Raw genomic sequence first — 20,093 nt, forward strand, 5'->3', positions numbered from 1 at the left:
GGAAGGTCACTGATGACGTTTGGATATATGACAGTACCCTTGCCGATGAAGGACTCCTGCCCGAGAGATCGATTTTGCTGGTCCTGGGATGCTGCCTGCCCCGGCAGTGCTTTTCCAGCACCACTCTCATCTCATTCTCATTCGGCGTATGGAGTCTGGCCCATCATTCTGGGATCACGGCCGGTCATCTCACTATGTCGATCTTACTTAATGCCAGGAAACGATGGATTACGCCGTGAAAATACTCAAAAACGGAGCGGGCGGAGCGGAGATTTCGACACGATCCCATCCCACCCCACACGCTGAGTGAACACACCCTGCTAACCGCGCAGCAGGACATCGGTGAGGGCGCAGCCAGGCGAAATGGACCCGTCGCATCGGGCTGAACTCTGTTACACCGTGCAGCATTTGAAATAAAGGGCGTTGCAATGCATTGGCCGGGAATCGAACCCGGCTCCCTCGCGTGGGAGGCGAGAATTCTACCACTGAACCACCAATGCACCTGCCGGCGGCGTACCCGCTTGAACTTTCCTACCGTTTGAACTCCAGCAGGAAACAAAACCGGTATTCTTGATATTCTGTCCTGTGGCGCAGCAAACTGACTCCAATCTCCAGCATCTGCAGCCCTGACTTTCTCCATTGCTGATATGGCGAGAACCCAAGTAGGAAAATCGCAACGAAGCGCGGTTTGTTTGACTAGTTTGATTTTATCTGAACACTGTCTTTTATTTCAAAATATATAAAGTAAATAATACAACTGGGATTCTAGGCTCAAAATTATTACTTGCAAATTATAGTTTGCCTAGATGGGTCCTGACCAAGTGGAGAACGCTATTCTTAAAATGGAAATGAGTTCTACTTTAATGATAACATTAACGTGTTATGTGCACACAGTCAGCACAGCTCATGTTTATAAACACAAGAACATAGAGATGGTGGTAGGAATAGCCCACAGATCAAGCCTGCTCGCTGTAGTTAATGATCAACTTCACTTTCCTGCCCCTCTCTTGGTTTTGGAAGCATACCAACTATTTCTCCAATCCAGCCTCGAATAGAACATAGAAAAGTCCAGCACAGAACAGGCCCTTTGGCCCACGATGTTGTGCCGAGGTTCAATCCTAATGTAATGTAACCTACGCAACCCTCAACTCACTGCTCTCCATGTGCACGTCCAGCAGTTCCTTATATGACCCCAATGACTCTGCTTCCACCACCACAGCTGGCAACCCATTCCATGCATTCACAACTCTCTGCGTAAAGAACCTACCTCTGAGGTCTCCTCGATACTTTCCTCCGGATATCTTCAAACTATGACTCGGGCTATTGACTCTGTCTGTGCCACTCATTATTCAAAGATATTCAATGCTAGAACATCAATGACGCTCTGTCGTGAAGACCTGAGTAGGTTTACAATCTTTGTTTATCCACTGGTTGGAGTCCCATCGAGCACAAAGAAAGACGATTGCGTTCGTCAGAGGGCATTGGCTTTCTGCATTTGAACCTAGTATGGTCTGCTTCAGTATCTGAGGAGTTGTCAGTGGTGCTACCATGTTGCAATCGTGAACAAAAATGCCCACTTCTGACTATATGAGAGAAGGAAGGTCACTGATGACGTTTGGATATATGACAGTACCCTTGCCGATGAAGGACTCCTGCCCGAGAGATCGATTTTGCTGGTCCTGGGATGCTGCCTGCCCCGGCAGTGCTTTTCCAGCACCACACTCATCTCATTCTCATTCGGCGTATGGAGTCTGGCCCATCATTCTGGGATCACGGCCGGTCATCTCACTATGTCGATCTTACTTAATGCCAGGAAACGATGGATTACGCCGTGAAAATACTCAAAAACGGAGCGTGCGGAGCGGAGATTTCGACACGATCCCATCCCACCCCACACGCTGAGTGAACACACCCTGCTAACCGCGCAGCAGGACATCGGTGAGGGCGCAGCCAGGCGAAATGGACCCGTCGCATCGGGCTGAACTCTGTTACACCGTGCAGCATTTGAAATAAAGGGCGTTGCAATGCATTGGCCGGGAATCGAACCCGGCTCCCGCGCGTGAGAGGCGAGAATTCTACCACTGAACCACCAATGCACCTGCCGGCGGCGTACCCGCTAGAACTTTCCTACCGTTTGAACTCCAGCAGGAAACAAAACCGGTATTCTTGATATTCTGTCCTGTGGCGCAGCAAACTGACTCCAATCTCCAGCATCTGCAGCCCTGACTTTCTCCATTGCTGATATGGCGAGAACCCAAGTAGGAAAATCGCAACGAAGCGCGGTTTGTTTGACTCGTTTGATTTTATCTGAACACTGTCTTTTATTTCAAAATATATAAAGTAAATAATACAACTGGGATTCTAGGCTCAAAATTATTACTTGCAAATTATAGTTTGCCTAGATGGGTCCTGACCAAGTGGAGAACGCTATTCTTAAAATGGAAATGAGTTCTACTTTAATGATAACATTAACGTGTTATGTGCACACAGTCAGCACAGCTCATGTTTATAAACACAAGAACATAGAGATGGTGGTAGGAATAGCCCACAGATCAAGCCTGCTCGCTGTAGTTAATGATCAACTTCACTTTCCTGCCCCTCTCTTGGTTTTGGAAGCATACCAACTATTTCTCCAATCCAGCCTCGAATAGAACATAGAAAAGTCCAGCACAGAACAGGCCCTTTGGCCCACGATGTTGTGCCGAGGTTCAATCCTAATGTAATGTAACCTACGCAACCCTCAACTCACTGCTCTCTATGTGCACGTCCAGCAGTTCCTTATATGACCCCAATGACTCTGCTTCCACCACCACAGCTGGCAACCCATTCCATGCATTCACAACTCTCTGCGTAAAGAACCTACCTCTGACGTCTCCTCGATACTTTCCTCCGGATATCTTCAAACTATGACTCGGGCTATTGACTCAGTCTGTGCCACTCATTATTCAAAGATATTCAATGCGAGAACATCAATGACGCTCTGTCGTGAAGACCTGAGTAGGTTTACAATCTTTGTTTATCCACTGGTTGGAGTCCCATCGAGCACAAAGAAAGACGATTGCGTTCGTCAGAGGGCATTGGCTTTCTGCATTTGAACCTAGTATGGTCTGCTTCAGTATCTGAGGAGTTGTCAGTGGTGCTACCATGTTGCAATCGTGAACAAAAATGCCCACTTCTGACTATATGAGAGAAGGAAGGTCACTGATGACGTTTGGATATATGACAGTACCCTTGCCGATGAAGGACTCCTGCCCGAGAGATCGATTTTGCTGGTCCTGGGATGCTGCCTGCCCCGGCAGTGCTTTTCCAGCACCACTCTCATCTCATTCTCATTCGGCGTATGGAGTCTGGCCCATCATTCTGGGATCACGGCCGGTCATCTCACTATGTCGATCTTACTTAATGCCAGGAAACGATGGATTACGCCGTGAAAATACTCAAAAACGGAGCGGGCGGAGCGGAGATTTCGACACGATCCCATCCCACCCCACACGCCGCTGGACATCGGTGAGGGCGCAGCCAGGTGAAATGGACCCGTCGCATCGGGCTGAACTCTGTTACACCGTGCAGCATTTGAAATAAAGGGCGCTCCAACGCATTGGCCGGGAATCGAACCCGGCTCCCTCGCGTGGGAGGCGAGAATTCTACCACTGAACCACCAATGCACCTGCCGACGGCGTACCCGCTTGAACTTTCCTACCGTTTGAACTCCAGCAGGAAACAAAACCGGTATTCTTGATATTCTGTCCTATGGCGCAGCAAACTGACTCCAATCTCCAGCATCTGCAGCCCTGACTTTCTCCATTGCTGATATGGCGAGAACCCAAGTAGGAAAATCGCAACGAAGCGCGGTTTGTTTGACTAGTTTGATTTTATCTGAACACTGTCTTTTATTTCAAAATATATAAAGTAAATAATACAACTGGGATTCTAGGCTCAAAATTATTACTTGCAAATTATAGTTTGCCTAGATGGGTCCTGACCAAGTGGAGAACGCTATTCTTAAAATGGAAATGAGTTCTACTTTAATGATAACATTAACGTGTTATGTGCACACAGTCAGCACAGCTCATGTTTATAAACACAAGAACATAGAGATGGTGGTAGGAATAGCCCACAGATCAAGCCTGCTCGCTGTAGTTAATGATCAACTTCACTTTCCTGCCCCTCTCTTGGTTTTGGAAGCATACCAACTATTTCTCCAATCCAGCCTCGAATAGAACATAGAAAAGTCCAGCACAGAACAGGCCCTTTGGCCCACGATGTTGTGCCGAGGTTCAATCCTAATGTAATGTAACCTACGCAACCCTCAACTCACTGCTCTCTATGTGCACGTCCAGCAGTTCCTTATATGACCCCAATGACTCTGCTTCCACCACCACAGCTGGCAACCCATTCCATGCATTCACAACTCTCTGCGTAAAGAACCTACCTCTGACGTCTCCTCGATACTTTCCTCCGGATATCTTCAAACTATGACTCGGGCTATTGACTCTGTCTGTGCCACTCATTATTCAAAGATATTCAATGCGAGAACATCAATGACGCTCTGTCGTGAAGACCTGAGTAGGTTTACAATCTTTGTTTATCCACTGGTTGGAGTCCCATCGAGCACAAAGAAAGACGATTGCGTTCGTCAGAGGGCATTGGCTTTCTGCATTTGAACCTAGTATGGTCTGCTTCAGTATCTGAGGAGTTGTCAGTGGTGCTACCATGTTGCAATCGTGAACAAAAATGCCCACTTCTGACTATATGAGAGAAGGAAGGTCACTGATGACGTTTGGATATATGACAGTACCCTTGCCGATGAAGGACTCCTGCCCGAGAGATCGATTTTGCTGGTCCTGGGATGCTGCCTGCCCCGGCAGTGCTTTTCCAGCACCACTCTCATCTCATTCTCATTCGGCGTATGGAGTCTGGCCCATCATTCTGGGATCACGGCCGGTCATCTCACTATGTCGATCTTACTTAATGCCAGGAAACGATGGATTACGCCGTGAAAATACTCAAAAACGGAGCGTGCGGAGCGGAGATTTCGACACGATCCCATCCCACCCCACACGCTGAGTGAACACACCCTGCTAACCGCGCAGCAGGACATCGGTGAGGGCGCAGCCAGGCGAAATGGACCCGTCGCATCGGGCTGAACTCTGTTACACCGTGCAGCATTTGAAATAAAGGGCGTTGCAATGCATTGGCCGGGAATCGAACCCGGCTCCCTCGCGTGGGAGGCGAGAATTCTACCACTGAACCACCAATGCACCTGCCGGCGGCGTACCCGCTAGAACTTTCCTACCGTTTGAACTCCAGCAGGAAACAAAACCGGTATTCTTGATATTCTGTCCTGTGGCGCAGCAAACTGACTCCAATCTCCAGCATCTGCAGCCCTGACTTTCTCCATTGCTGATATGGCGAGAACCCAAGTAGGAAAATCGCAACGAAGCGCGGTTTGTTTGACTAGTTTGATTTTATCTGAACACTGTCTTTTATTTCAAAATATATAAAGTAAATAATACAACTGGGATTCTAGGCTCAAAATTATTACTTGCAAATTATAGTTTGCCTAGATGGGTCCTGACCAAGTGGAGAACGCTATTCTTAAAATGGAAATGAGTTCTACTTTAATGATAACATTAACGTGTTATGTGCACACAGTCAGCACAGCTCATGTTTATAAACACAAGAACATAGAGATGGTGGTAGGAATAGCCCACAGATCAAGCCTGCTCGCTGTAGTTAATGATCAACTTCACTTTCCTGCCCCTCTCTTGGTTTTGGAAGCATACCAACTATTTCTCCAATCCAGCCTCGAATAGAACATAGAAAAGTCCAGCACAGAACAGGCCCTTTGGCCCACGATGTTGTGCCGAGGTTCAATCCTAATGTAATGTAACCTACGCAACCCTCAACTCACTGCTCTCCATGTGCACGTCCAGCAGTTCCTTATATGACCCCAATGACTCTGCTTCCACCACCACAGCTGGCAACCCATTCCATGCATTCACAACTCTCTGCGTAAAGAACCTACCTCTGAGGTCTCCTCGATACTTTCCTCCGGATATCTTCAAACTATGACTCGGGCTATTGACTCTGTCTGTGCCACTCATTATTCAAAGATATTCAATGCTAGAACATCAATGACGCTCTGTCGTGAAGACCTGAGTAGGTTTACAATCTTTGTTTATCCACTGGTTGGAGTCCCATCGAGCACAAAGAAAGACGATTGCGTTCGTCAGAGGGCATTGGCTTTCTGCATTTGAACCTAGTATGGTCTGCTTCAGTATCTGAGGAGTTGTCAGTGGTGCTACCATGTTGCAATCGTGAACAAAAATGCCCACTTCTGACTATATGAGAGAAGGAAGGTCACTGATGACGTTTGGATATATGACAGTACCCTTGCCGATGAAGGACTCCTGCCCGAGAGATCGATTTTGCTGGTCCTGGGATGCTGCCTGCCCCGGCAGTGCTTTTCCAGCACCACACTCATCTCATTCTCATTCGGCGTATGGAGTCTGGCCCATCATTCTGGGATCACGGCCGGTCATCTCACTATGTCGATCTTACTTAATGCCAGGAAACGATGGATTACGCCGTGAAAATACTCAAAAACGGAGCGTGCGGAGCGGAGATTTCGACACGATCCCATCCCACCCCACACGCTGAGTGAACACACCCTGCTAACCGCGCAGCAGGACATCGGTGAGGGCGCAGCCAGGCGAAATGGACCCGTCGCATCGGGCTGAACTCTGTTACACCGTGCAGCATTTGAAATAAAGGGCGTTGCAATGCATTGGCCGGGAATCGAACCCGGCTCCCGCGCGTGAGAGGCGAGAATTCTACCACTGAACCACCAATGCACCTGCCGGCGGCGTACCCGCTAGAACTTTCCTACCGTTTGAACTCCAGCAGGAAACAAAACCGGTATTCTTGATATTCTGTCCTGTGGCGCAGCAAACTGACTCCAATCTCCAGCATCTGCAGCCCTGACTTTCTCCATTGCTGATATGGCGAGAACCCAAGTAGGAAAATCGCAACGAAGCGCGGTTTGTTTGACTAGTTTGATTTTATCTGAACACTGTCTTTTATTTCAAAATATATAAAGTAAATAATACAACTGGGATTCTAGGCTCAAAATTATTACTTGCAAATTATAGTTTGCCTAGATGGGTCCTGACCAAGTGGAGAACGCTATTCTTAAAATGGAAATGAGTTCTACTTTAATGATAACATTAACGTGTTATGTGCACACAGTCAGCACAGCTCATGTTTATAAACACAAGAACATAGAGATGGTGGTAGGAATAGCCCACAGATCAAGCCTGCTCGCTGTAGTTAATGATCAACTTCACTTTCCTGCCCCTCTCTTGGTTTTGGAAGCATACCAACTATTTCTCCAATCCAGCCTCGAATAGAACATAGAAAAGTCCAGCACAGAACAGGCCCTTTGGCCCACGATGTTGTGCCGAGGTTCAATCCTAATGTAATGTAACCTACGCAACCCTCAACTCACTGCTCTCTATGTGCACGTCCAGCAGTTCCTTATATGACCCCAATGACTCTGCTTCCACCACCACAGCTGGCAACCCATTCCATGCATTCACAACTCTCTGCGTAAAGAACCTACCTCTGACGTCTCCTCGATACTTTCCTCCGGATATCTTCAAACTATGACTCGGGCTATTGACTCAGTCTGTGCCACTCATTATTCAAAGATATTCAATGCGAGAACATCAATGACGCTCTGTCGTGAAGACCTGAGTAGGTTTACAATCTTTGTTTATCCACTGGTTGGAGTCCCATCGAGCACAAAGAAAGACGATTGCGTTCGTCAGAGGGCATTGGCTTTCTGCATTTGAACCTAGTATGGTCTGCTTCAGTATCTGAGGAGTTGTCAGTGGTGCTACCATGTTGCAATCGTGAACAAAAATGCCCACTTCTGACTATATGAGAGAAGGAAGGTCACTGATGACGTTTGGATATATGACAGTACCCTTGCCGATGAAGGACTCCTGCCCGAGAGATCGATTTTGCTGGTCCTGGGATGCTGCCTGCCCCGGCAGTGCTTTTCCAGCACCACTCTCATCTCATTCTCATTCGGCGTATGGAGTCTGGCCCATCATTCTGGGATCACGGCCGGTCATCTCACTATGTCGATCTTACTTAATGCCAGGAAACGATGGATTACGCCGTGAAAATACTCAAAAACGGAGCGGGCGGAGCGGAGATTTCGACACGATCCCATCCCACCCCACACGCCGCTGGACATCGGTGAGGGCGCAGCCAGGTGAAATGGACCCGTCGCATCGGGCTGAACTCTGTTACACCGTGCAGCATTTGAAATAAAGGGCGCTCCAACGCATTGGCCGGGAATCGAACCCGGCTCCCTCGCGTGGGAGGCGAGAATTCTACCACTGAACCACCAATGCACCTGCCGACGGCGTACCCGCTTGAACTTTCCTACCGTTTGAACTCCAGCAGGAAACAAAACCGGTATTCTTGATATTCTGTCCTATGGCGCAGCAAACTGACTCCAATCTCCAGCATCTGCAGCCCTGACTTTCTCCATTGCTGATATGGCGAGAACCCAAGTAGGAAAATCGCAACGAAGCGCGGTTTGTTTGACTAGTTTGATTTTATCTGAACACTGTCTTTTATTTCAAAATATATAAAGTAAATAATACAACTGGGATTCTAGGCTCAAAATTATTACTTGCAAATTATAGTTTGCCTAGATGGGTCCTGACCAAGTGGAGAACGCTATTCTTAAAATGGAAATGAGTTCTACTTTAATGATAACATTAACGTGTTATGTGCACACAGTCAGCACAGCTCATGTTTATAAACACAAGAACATAGAGATGGTGGTAGGAATAGCCCACAGATCAAGCCTGCTCGCTGTAGTTAATGATCAACTTCACTTTCCTGCCCCTCTCTTGGTTTTGGAAGCATACCAACTATTTCTCCAATCCAGCCTCGAATAGAACATAGAAAAGTCCAGCACAGAACAGGCCCTTTGGCCCACGATGTTGTGCCGAGGTTCAATCCTAATGTAATGTAACCTACGCAACCCTCAACTCACTGCTCTCTATGTGCACGTCCAGCAGTTCCTTATATGACCCCAATGACTCTGCTTCCACCACCACAGCTGGCAACCCATTCCATGCATTCACAACTCTCTGCGTAAAGAACCTACCTCTGACGTCTCCTCGATACTTTCCTCCGGATATCTTCAAACTATGACTCGGGCTATTGACTCTGTCTGTGCCACTCATTATTCAAAGATATTCAATGCGAGAACATCAATGACGCTCTGTCGTGAAGACCTGAGTAGGTTTACAATCTTTGTTTATCCACTGGTTGGAGTCCCATCGAGCACAAAGAAAGACGATTGCGTTCGTCAGAGGGCATTGGCTTTCTGCATTTGAACCTAGTATGGTCTGCTTCAGTATCTGAGGAGTTGTCAGTGGTGCTACCATGTTGCAATCGTGAACAAAAATGCCCACTTCTGACTATATGAGAGAAGGAAGGTCACTGATGACGTTTGGATATATGACAGTACCCTTGCCGATGAAGGACTCCTGCCCGAGAGATCGATTTTGCTGGTCCTGGGATGCTGCCTGCCCCGGCAGTGCTTTTCCAGCACCACTCTCATCTCATTCTCATTCGGCGTATGGAGTCTGGCCCATCATTCTGGGATCACGGCCGGTCATCTCACTATGTCGATCTTACTTAATGCCAGGAAACGATGGATTACGCCGTGAAAATACTCAAAAACGGAGCGTGCGGAGCGGAGATTTCGACACGATCCCATCCCACCCCACACGCTGAGTGAACACACCCTGCTAACCGCGCAGCAGGACATCGGTGAGGGCGCAGCCAGGCGAAATGGACCCGTCGCATCGGGCTGAACTCTGTTACACCGTGCAGCATTTGAAATAAAGGGCGTTGCAATGCATTGGCCGGGAATCGAACCCGGCTCCCTCGCGTGGGAGGCGAGAATTCTACCACTGAACCACCAATGCACCTGCCGGCGGCGTACCCGCTAGAACTTTCCTACCGTTTGAACTCCAGCAGGAAACAAAACCGGTATTCTTGATATTCTGTCCTGTGGCGCAGCAAACTGACTCCAATCTCCAGCATCTGCAGCCCTGACTTTCTCCATTGCTGATATGGCGAGAACCCAAGTAGGAAAATCGCAACGAAGCGCGGTTTGTTTGACTAGTTTGATTTTATCTGAACACTGTCTTTTATTTCAAAATATATAAAGTAAATAATACAACTGGGATTCTAGGCTCAAAATTATTACTTGCAAATTATAGTTTGCCTAGATGGGTCCTGACCAAGTGGAGAACGCTATTCTTAAAATGGAAATGAGTTCTACTTTAATGATAACATTAACGTGTTATGTGCACACAGTCAGCACAGCTCATGTTTATAAACACAAGAACATAGAGATGGTGGTAGGAATAGCCCACAGATCAAGCCTGCTCGCTGTAGTTAATGATCAACTTCACTTTCCTGCCCCTCTCTTGGTTTTGGAAGCATACCAACTATTTCTCCAATCCAGCCTCGAATAGAACATAGAAAAGTCCAGCACAGAACAGGCCCTTTGGCCCACGATGTTGTGCCGAGGTTCAATCCTAATGTAATGTAACCTACGCAACCCTCAACTCACTGCTCTCCATGTGCACGTCCAGCAGTTCCTTATATGACCCCAATGACTCTGCTTCCACCACCACAGCTGGCAACCCATTCCATGCATTCACAACTCTCTGCGTAAAGAACCTACCTCTGAGGTCTCCTCGATACTTTCCTCCGGATATCTTCAAACTATGACTCGGGCTATTGACTCTGTCTGTGCCACTCATTATTCAAAGATATTCAATGCTAGAACATCAATGACGCTCTGTCGTGAAGACCTGAGTAGGTTTACAATCTTTGTTTATCCACTGGTTGGAGTCCCATCGAGCACAAAGAAAGACGATTGCGTTCGTCAGAGGGCATTGGCTTTCTGCATTTGAACCTAGTATGGTCTGCTTCAGTATCTGAGGAGTTGTCAGTGGTGCTACCATGTTGCAATCGTGAACAAAAATGCCCACTTCTGACTATATGAGAGAAGGAAGGTCACTGATGACGTTTGGATATATGACAGTACCCTTGCCGATGAAGGACTCCTGCCCGAGAGATCGATTTTGCTGGTCCTGGGATGCTGCCTGCCCCGGCAGTGCTTTTCCAGCACCACACTCATCTCATTCTCATTCGGCGTATGGAGTCTGGCCCATCATTCTGGGATCACGGCCGGTCATCTCACTATGTCGATCTTACTTAATGCCAGGAAACGATGGATTACGCCGTGAAAATACTCAAAAACGGAGCGTGCGGAGCGGAGATTTCGACACGATCCCATCCCACCCCACACGCTGAGTGAACACACCCTGCTAACCGCGCAGCAGGACATCGGTGAGGGCGCAGCCAGGCGAAATGGACCCGTCGCATCGGGCTGAACTCTGTTACACCGTGCAGCATTTGAAATAAAGGGCGTTGCAATGCATTGGCCGGGAATCGAACCCGGCTCCCGCGCGTGAGAGGCGAGAATTCTACCACTGAACCACCAATGCACCTGCCGGCGGCGTACCCGCTAGAACTTTCCTACCGTTTGAACTCCAGCAGGAAACAAAACCGGTATTCTTGATATTCTGTCCTGTGGCGCAGCAAACTGACTCCAATCTCCAGCATCTGCAGCCCTGACTTTCTCCATTGCTGATATGGCGAGAACCCAAGTAGGAAAATCGCAACGAAGCGCGGTTTGTTTGACTAGTTTGATTTTATCTGAACACTGTCTTTTATTTCAAAATATATAAAGTAAATAATACAACTGGGATTCTAGGCTCAAAATTATTACTTGCAAATTATAGTTTGCCTAGATGGGTCCTGACCAAGTGGAGAACGCTATTCTTAAAATGGAAATGAGTTCTACTTTAATGATAACATTAACGTGTTATGTGCACACAGTCAGCACAGCTCATGTTTATAAACACAAGAACATAGAGATGGTGGTAGGAATAGCCCACAGATCAAGCCTGCTCGCTGTAGTTAATGATCAACTTCACTTTCCTGCCCCTCTCTTGGTTTTGGAAGCATACCAACTATTTCTCCAATCCAGCCTCGAATAGAACATAGAAAAGTCCAGCACAGAACAGGCCCTTTGGCCCACGATGTTGTGCCGAGGTTCAATCCTAATGTAATGTAACCTACGCAACCCTCAACTCACTGCTCTCTATGTGCACGTCCAGCAGTTCCTTATATGACCCCAATGACTCTGCTTCCACCACCACAGCTGGCAACCCATTCCATGCATTCACAACTCTCTGCGTAAAGAACCTACCTCTGACGTCTCCTCGATACTTTCCTCCGGATATCTTCAAACTATGACTCGGGCTATTGACTCTGTCTGTGCCACTCATTATTCAAAGATATTCAATGCTAGAACATCAATGACGCTCTGTCGTGAAGACCTGAGTAGGTTTACAATCTTTGTTTATCCACTGGTTGGAGTCCCATCGAGCACAAAGAAAGACGATTGCGTTCGTCAGAGGGCATTGGCTTTCTGCATTTGAACCTAGTATGGTCTGCTTCAGTATCTGAGGAGTTGTCAGTGGTGCTACCATGTTGCAATCGTGAACAAAAATGCCCACTTCTGACTATATGAGAGAAGGAAGGTCACTGATGACGTTTGGATATATGACAGTACCCTTGCCGATGAAGGACTCCTGCCCGAGAGATCGATTTTGCTGGTCCTGGGATGCTGCCTGCCCCGGCAGTGCTTTTCCAGCACCACTCTCATCTCATTCTCATTCGGCGTATGGAGTCTGGCCCATCATTCTGGGATCACGGCCGGTCATCTCACTATGTCGATCTTACTTAATGCCAGGAAACGATGGATTACGCCGTGAAAATACTCAAAAACGGAGCGGGCGGAGCGGAGATTTCGACACGATCCCATCCCACCCCACACGCTGAGTGAACACACCCTGCTAACCGCGCAGCAGGACATCGGTGAGGGCGCAGCCAGGCGAAATGGACCCGTCGCATCGGGCTGAACTCTGTTACACCGTGCAGCATTTGAAATAAAGGGCGTTGCAATGCATTGGCCGGGAATCGAACCCGGCTCCCTCGCGTGGGAGGCGAGAATTCTACCACTGAACCACCAATGCACCTGCCGGCGGCGTACCCGCTAGAACTTTCCTACCGTTTGAACTCCAGCAGGAAACAAAACCGGTATTCTTGATATTCTGTCCTGTGGCGCAGCAAACTGACTCCAATCTCCAGCATCTGCAGCCCTGACTTTCTCCATTGCTGATATGGCGAGAACCCAAGTAGGAAAATCGCAACGAAGCGCGGTTTGTTTGACTAGTTTGATTTTATCTGAACACTGTCTTTTATTTCAAAATATATAAAGTAAATAATACAACTGGGATTCTAGGCTCAAAATTATTACTTGCAAATTATAGTTTGCCTAGATGGGTCCTGACCAAGTGGAGAACGCTATTCTTAAAATGGAAATGAGTTCTACTTTAATGATAACATTAACGTGTTATGTGCACACAGTCAGCACAGCTCATGTTTATAAACACAAGAACATAGAGATGGTGGTAGGAATAGCCCACAGATCAAGCCTGCTCGCTGTAGTTAATGATCAACTTCACTTTCCTGCCCCTCTCTTGGTTTTGGAAGCATACCAACTATTTCTCCAATCCAGCCTCGAATAGAACATAGAAAAGTCCAGCACAGAACAGGCCCTTTGGCCCACGATGTTGTGCCGAGGTTCAATCCTAATGTAATGTAACCTACGCAACCCTCAACTCACTGCTCTCCATGTGCACGTCCAGCAGTTCCTTATATGACCCCAATGACTCTGCTTCCACCACCACAGCTGGCAACCCATTCCATGCATTCACAACTCTCTGCGTAAAGAACCTACCTCTGAGGTCTCCTCGATACTTTCCTCCGGATATCTTCAAACTATGACTCGGGCTATTGACTCTGTCTGTGCCACTCATTATTCAAAGATATTCAATGCTAGAACATCAATGACGCTCTGTCGTGAAGACCTGAGTAGGTTTACAATCTTTGTTTATCCACTGGTTGGAGTCCCATCGAGCACAAAGAAAGACGATTGCGTTCGTCAGAGGGCATTGGCTTTCTGCATTTGAACCTAGTATGGTCTGCTTCAGTATCTGAGGAGTTGTCAGTGGTGCTACCATGTTGCAATCGTGAACAAAAATGCCCACTTCTGACTATATGAGAGAAGGAAGGTCACTGATGACGTTTGGATATATGACAGTACCCTTGCCGATGAAGGACTCCTGCCCGAGAGATCGATTTTGCTGGTCCTGGGATGCTGCCTGCCCCGGCAGTGCTTTTCCAGCACCACACTCATCTCATTCTCATTCGGCGTATGGAGTCTGGCCCATCATTCTGGGATCACGGCCGGTCATCTCACTATGTCGATCTTACTTAATGCCAGGAAACGATGGATTACGCCGTGAAAATACTCAAAAACGGAGCGTGCGGAGCGGAGATTTCGACACGATCCCATCCCACCCCACACGCTGAGTGAACACACCCTGCTAACCGCGCAGCAGGACATCGGTGAGGGCGCAGCCAGGCGAAATGGACCCGTCGCATCGGGCTGAACTCTGTTACACCGTGCAGCATTTGAAATAAAGGGCGTTGCAATGCATTGGCCGGGAATCGAACCCGGCTCCCGCGCGTGAGAGGCGAGAATTCTACCACTGAACCACCAATGCACCTGCCGGCGGCGTACCCGCTAGAACTTTCCTACCGTTTGAACTCCAGCAGGAAACAAAACCGGTATTCTTGATATTCTGTCCTGTGGCGCAGCAAACTGACTCCAATCTCCAGCATCTGCAGCCCTGACTTTCTCCATTGCTGATATGGCGAGAACCCAAGTAGGAAAATCGCAACGAAGCGCGGTTTGTTTGACTAGTTTGATTTTATCTGAACACTGTCTTTTATTTCAAAATATATAAAGTAAATAATACAACTGGGATTCTAGGCTCAAAATTATTACTTGCAAATTATAGTTTGCCTAGATGGGTCCTGACCAAGTGGAGAACGCTATTCTTAAAATGGAAATGAGTTCTACTTTAATGATAACATTAACGTGTTATGTGCACACAGTCAGCACAGCTCATGTTTATAAACACAAGAACATAGAGATGGTGGTAGGAATAGCCCACAGATCAAGCCTGCTCGCTGTAGTTAATGATCAACTTCACTTTCCTGCCCCTCTCTTGGTTTTGGAAGCATACCAACTATTTCTCCAATCCAGCCTCGAATAGAACATAGAAAAGTCCAGCACAGAACAGGCCCTTTGGCCCACGATGTTGTGCCGAGGTTCAATCCTAATGTAATGTAACCTACGCAACCCTCAACTCACTGCTCTCTATGTGCACGTCCAGCAGTTCCTTATATGACCCCAATGACTCTGCTTCCACCACCACAGCTGGCAACCCATTCCATGCATTCACAACTCTCTGCGTAAAGAACCTACCTCTGACGTCTCCTCGATACTTTCCTCCGGATATCTTCAAACTATGACTCGGGCTATTGACTCTGTCTGTGCCACTCATTATTCAAAGATATTCAATGCTAGAACATCAATGACGCTCTGTCGTGAAGACCTGAGTAGGTTTACAATCTTTGTTTATCCACTGGTTGGAGTCCCATCGAGCACAAAGAAAGACGATTGCGTTCGTCAGAGGGCATTGGCTTTCTGCATTTGAACCTAGTATGGTCTGCTTCAGTATCTGAGGAGTTGTCAGTGGTGCTACCATGTTGCAATCGTGAACAAAAATGCCCACTTCTGACTATATGAGAGAAGGAAGGTCACTGATGACGTTTGGATATATGACAGTACCCTTGCCGATGAAGGACTCCTGCCCGAGAGATCGATTTTGCTGGTCCTGGGATGCTGCCTGCCCCGGCAGTGCTTTTCCAGCACCACTCTCATCTCATTCTCATTCGGCGTATGGAGTCTGGCCCATCATTCTGGGATCACGGCCGGTCATCTCACTATGTCGATCTTACTTAATGCCAGGAAACGATGGATTACGCCGTGAAAATACTCAAAAACGGAGCGGGCGGAGCGGAGATTTCGACACGATCCCATCCCACCCCACACGCCGCTGGACATCGGTGAGGGCGCAGCCAGGTGAAATGGACCCGTCGCATCGGGCTGAACTCTGTTACACCGTGCAGCATTTGAAATAAAGGGCGCTCCAACGCATTGGCCGGGAATCGAACCCGGCTCCCTCGCGTGGGAGGCGAGAATTCTACCACTGAACCACCAATGCACCTGCCGACGGCGTACCCGCTTGAACTTTCCTACCGTTTGAACTCCAGCAGGAAACAAAACCGGTATTCTTGATATTCTGTCCTATGGCGCAGCAAACTGACTCCAATCTCCAGCATCTGCAGCCCTGACTTTCTCCATTGCTGATATGGCGAGAACCCAAGTAGGAAAATCGCAACGAAGCGCGGTTTGTTTGACTAGTTTGATTTTATCTGAACACTGTCTTTTATTTCAAAATATATAAAGTAAATAATACAACTGGGATTCTAGGCTCAAAATTATTACTTGCAAATTATAGTTTGCCTAGATGGGTCCTGACCAAGTGGAGAACGCTATTCTTAAAATGGAAATGAGTTCTACTTTAATGATAACATTAACGTGTTATGTGCACACAGTCAGCACAGCTCATGTTTATAAACACAAGAACATAGAGATGGTGGTAGGAATAGCCCACAGATCAAGCCTGCTCGCTGTAGTTAATGATCAACTTCACTTTCCTGCCCCTCTCTTGGTTTTGGAAGCATACCAACTATTTCTCCAATCCAGCCTCGAATAGAACATAGAAAAGTCCAGCACAGAACAGGCCCTTTGGCCCACGATGTTGTGCCGAGGTTCAATCCTAATGTAATGTAACCTACGCAACCCTCAACTCACTGCTCTCTATGTGCACGTCCAGCAGTTCCTTATATGACCCCAATGACTCTGCTTCCACCACCACAGCTGGCAACCCATTCCATGCATTCACAACTCTCTGCGTAAAGAACCTACCTCTGACGTCTCCTCGATACTTTCCTCCGGATATCTTCAAACTATGACTCGGGCTATTGACTCTGTCTGTGCCACTCATTATTCAAAGATATTCAATGCGAGAACATCAATGACGCTCTGTCGTGAAGACCTGAGTAGGTTTACAATCTTTGTTTATCCACTGGTTGGAGTCCCATCGAGCACAAAGAAAGACGATTGCGTTCGTCAGAGGGCATTGGCTTTCTGCATTTGAACCTAGTATGGTCTGCTTCAGTATCTGAGGAGTTGTCAGTGGTGCTACCATGTTGCAATCGTGAACAAAAATGCCCACTTCTGACTATATGAGAGAAGGAAGGTCACTGATGACGTTTGGATATATGACAGTACCCTTGCCGATGAAGGACTCCTGCCCGAGAGATCGATTTTGCTGGTCCTGGGATGCTGCCTGCCCCGGCAGTGCTTTTCCAGCACCACTCTCATCTCATTCTCATTCGGCGTATGGAGTCTGGCCCATCATTCTGGGATCACGGCCGGTCATCTCACTATGTCGATCTTACTTAATGCCAGGAAACGATGGATTACGCCGTGAAAATACTCAAAAACGGAGCGTGCGGAGCGGAGATTTCGACACGATCCCATCCCACCCCACACGCCGCTGGACATCGGTGAGGGCGCAGCCAGGCGAAATGGACCCGTCGCATCGGGCTGAACTCTGTTACACCGTGCAGCATTTGAAATAAAGGGCGCTCCAACGCATGGGCCGGGAATCGAACCCGGCTCCCTCGCGTGGGAGGCGAGAATTCTACCACTGAACCACCAATGCACCTGCCGACGGCGTACCCGCTTGAACTTTCCTACCGTTTGAACTCCAGCAGGAAACAAAACCGGTATTCTTGATATTCTGTCCTATGGCGCAGCAAACTGACTCCAATCTCCAGCATCTGCAGCCCTGACTTTCTCCATTGCTGATATGGCGAGAACCCAAGGAGGAAAATCGCAATGAAGCGCGGTTTGTTTGACTAGTTTGATTTTATCTGAACACTGTCTTTTATTTCAAAATATATAAAGTAAATAATACAACTGGGATTCTAGGCTCAAAATTATTACTTGCAAATTATAGTTTGCCTAGATGGGTCCTGACCAAGTGGAGAACGCTATTCTTAAAATGGAAATGAGTTCTACTTTAATGATAACATTAACGTGTTATGTGCACACAGTCAGCACAGCTCATGTTTATAAACACAAGAACATAGCGATGGTGGTAGGAATAGCCCACAGATCAAGCCTGCTCCCTGTAGTTAATGATCAACTTCACTTTCCTGCCCCTCTCTTGGTTTTGGAAGCATTCCAACTATTTCTCCAATCCAGCCTCGAATAGAACATAGAAAAGTCCAGCACAGAACAGGCCCTTTGGCCCACGATGTTGTGCCGAGGTTCAATCCTAATGTAATGTAACCTACGCAACCCTCAACTCACTGCTCTCCATGTGCACGTCCAGCAGTTCCTTAAATGACCCCAATGACTCTGCTTCCACCACCACAGCTGGCAACCCATTCCATGCATTCACAACTCTCTGCGTAAAGAACCTACCTCTGACGTCTCCTCGATACTTTCCTCCGGATATCTTCAAACTATGACTCGGGCTATTGACTCTGTCTGTGCCACTCATTATTCAAAGATATTCAATGCTAGAACATCAATGACGCTCTGTCGTGAAGACCTGAGTAGGTTTACAATCTTTGTTTATCCACTGGTTGGAGTCCCATCGAGCACAAAGAAAGACGATTGCGTTCGTCAGAGGGCATTGGCTTTCTGCATTTGAACCTAGTATGGTCTGCTTCAGTATCTGAGGAGTTGTCAGTGGTGCTACCATGTTGCAATCGTGAACAAAAATGCCCACTTCTGACTATATGAGAGAAGGAAGGTCACTGATGACGTTTGGATATATGACAGTACCCTTGCCGATGAAGGACTCCTGCCCGAGAGATCGATTTTGCTGGTCCTGGGATGCTGCCTGCCCCGGCAGTGCTTTTCCAGCACCACTCTCATCTCATTCTCATTCGGCGTATGGAGTCTGGCCCATCATTCTGGGATCACAGCCGGTCATCTCACTATGTCGATCTTACTTAATGCCAGGAAACGATGGATTACGCCGTGAAAATACTCAAAAACGGAGCGTGCGGAGCGGAGATTTCGACACGATCCCATCCCACCCCACACGCTGAGTGAACACACCCTGCTAACCGCGCCGCAGGACATCGGTGAGGGCGCAGCCAGGCGAAATGGACCCGTCGCATCGGGCTGAACTCTGTTACACCGTGCAGCATTTGAAATAAAGGGCACTCCAACGCATTGGCCGAGAATCGAACCCGGCTCCCTCGCGTGGGAGGCGAGAATTCTACCACTGAACCACCAATGCACCGGCCGACGGCCGCCCCGCTAGAACTTTCCTACCGTTTGAACTCCAGCATGAAACAAAACCGGTATTCTTGATATTCTGTCCTGTGGCGAAGCAAACTGACTCCAATCTCCAGCATCTGCAGCCCTGACTTTCTCCATTGCTGATATGGCGAGAACCCAAGTAGGAAAATCGCAACGAAGCGCGGTTTGTTTGACTCGTTTGATTTTATCTGAACACTGTCTTTTATTTCAAAATATATAAAGTAAATAATACAACTGGGATTCTAGGCTCAAAATTATTACTTGCAAAATATAGTTTGCCTAGATGGGTCCTGACCAAGTGGAGAACGCTATTCTTAAAATGGAAATGAGTTCTACTTTAATGATAACATTAACGTGTTATGTGCACACAGTCAGCACAGCTCATGTTTATAAACACAAGAACATAGAGATGGTGGTAGGAATAGCCCACAGATCAAGCCTGCTCGCTGTAGTTAATGATCAACTTCACTTTCCTGCCCCTCTCTTGGTTTTGGAAGCATACCAACTATTTCTCCAATCCAGCCTC

General features: G+C 47.6%; 13 non-coding genes across 13 annotated transcripts; all 13 read right to left on the reverse strand.

Annotated features, from left to right (window-relative positions):
* Positions 1-429: 429 nt before the first annotated feature.
* Positions 430-500, reverse strand: trnag-ccc (transfer RNA glycine (anticodon CCC)). The gene has a single exon. It is a non-coding gene; the product is annotated as a tRNA-Gly (tRNA).
* A 1,525-nt stretch (positions 501-2,025) lies between these two features.
* On the reverse strand, positions 2,026-2,096 carry trnae-cuc (transfer RNA glutamic acid (anticodon CUC)). The gene has a single exon. It is a non-coding gene; the product is annotated as a tRNA-Glu (tRNA).
* Positions 2,097-3,594: 1,498 nt separating this feature from the next.
* Positions 3,595-3,665, reverse strand: trnag-ccc (transfer RNA glycine (anticodon CCC)). Its single transcript has one exon. It is a non-coding gene; the product is annotated as a tRNA-Gly (tRNA).
* Positions 3,666-5,190: 1,525 nt separating this feature from the next.
* trnag-ccc (transfer RNA glycine (anticodon CCC)) lies at positions 5,191-5,261 on the reverse strand. The gene has a single exon. It is a non-coding gene; the product is annotated as a tRNA-Gly (tRNA).
* Positions 5,262-6,786: 1,525 nt separating this feature from the next.
* On the reverse strand, positions 6,787-6,857 carry trnae-cuc (transfer RNA glutamic acid (anticodon CUC)). The gene has a single exon. It is a non-coding gene; the product is annotated as a tRNA-Glu (tRNA).
* Positions 6,858-8,355: 1,498 nt separating this feature from the next.
* Positions 8,356-8,426, reverse strand: trnag-ccc (transfer RNA glycine (anticodon CCC)). The gene has a single exon. It is a non-coding gene; the product is annotated as a tRNA-Gly (tRNA).
* Positions 8,427-9,951: 1,525 nt separating this feature from the next.
* On the reverse strand, positions 9,952-10,022 carry trnag-ccc (transfer RNA glycine (anticodon CCC)). Its single transcript has one exon. It is a non-coding gene; the product is annotated as a tRNA-Gly (tRNA).
* A 1,525-nt stretch (positions 10,023-11,547) lies between these two features.
* trnae-cuc (transfer RNA glutamic acid (anticodon CUC)) lies at positions 11,548-11,618 on the reverse strand. The gene has a single exon. It is a non-coding gene; the product is annotated as a tRNA-Glu (tRNA).
* A 1,525-nt stretch (positions 11,619-13,143) lies between these two features.
* Positions 13,144-13,214, reverse strand: trnag-ccc (transfer RNA glycine (anticodon CCC)). The gene has a single exon. It is a non-coding gene; the product is annotated as a tRNA-Gly (tRNA).
* Positions 13,215-14,739: 1,525 nt separating this feature from the next.
* trnae-cuc (transfer RNA glutamic acid (anticodon CUC)) lies at positions 14,740-14,810 on the reverse strand. The gene has a single exon. It is a non-coding gene; the product is annotated as a tRNA-Glu (tRNA).
* A 1,498-nt stretch (positions 14,811-16,308) lies between these two features.
* Positions 16,309-16,379, reverse strand: trnag-ccc (transfer RNA glycine (anticodon CCC)). Its single transcript has one exon. It is a non-coding gene; the product is annotated as a tRNA-Gly (tRNA).
* Positions 16,380-17,877: 1,498 nt separating this feature from the next.
* trnag-ccc (transfer RNA glycine (anticodon CCC)) lies at positions 17,878-17,948 on the reverse strand. The gene has a single exon. It is a non-coding gene; the product is annotated as a tRNA-Gly (tRNA).
* Positions 17,949-19,473: 1,525 nt separating this feature from the next.
* On the reverse strand, positions 19,474-19,544 carry trnag-ccc (transfer RNA glycine (anticodon CCC)). Its single transcript has one exon. It is a non-coding gene; the product is annotated as a tRNA-Gly (tRNA).
* Positions 19,545-20,093: the final 549 nt, after the last annotated feature.

The sequence above is a fragment of the Chiloscyllium punctatum genome, chromosome 30 (genome assembly GCF_047496795.1).
Source record: "Chiloscyllium punctatum isolate Juve2018m chromosome 30, sChiPun1.3, whole genome shotgun sequence".
NCBI classification, from domain to species: domain Eukaryota; kingdom Metazoa; phylum Chordata; class Chondrichthyes; order Orectolobiformes; family Hemiscylliidae; genus Chiloscyllium; species Chiloscyllium punctatum.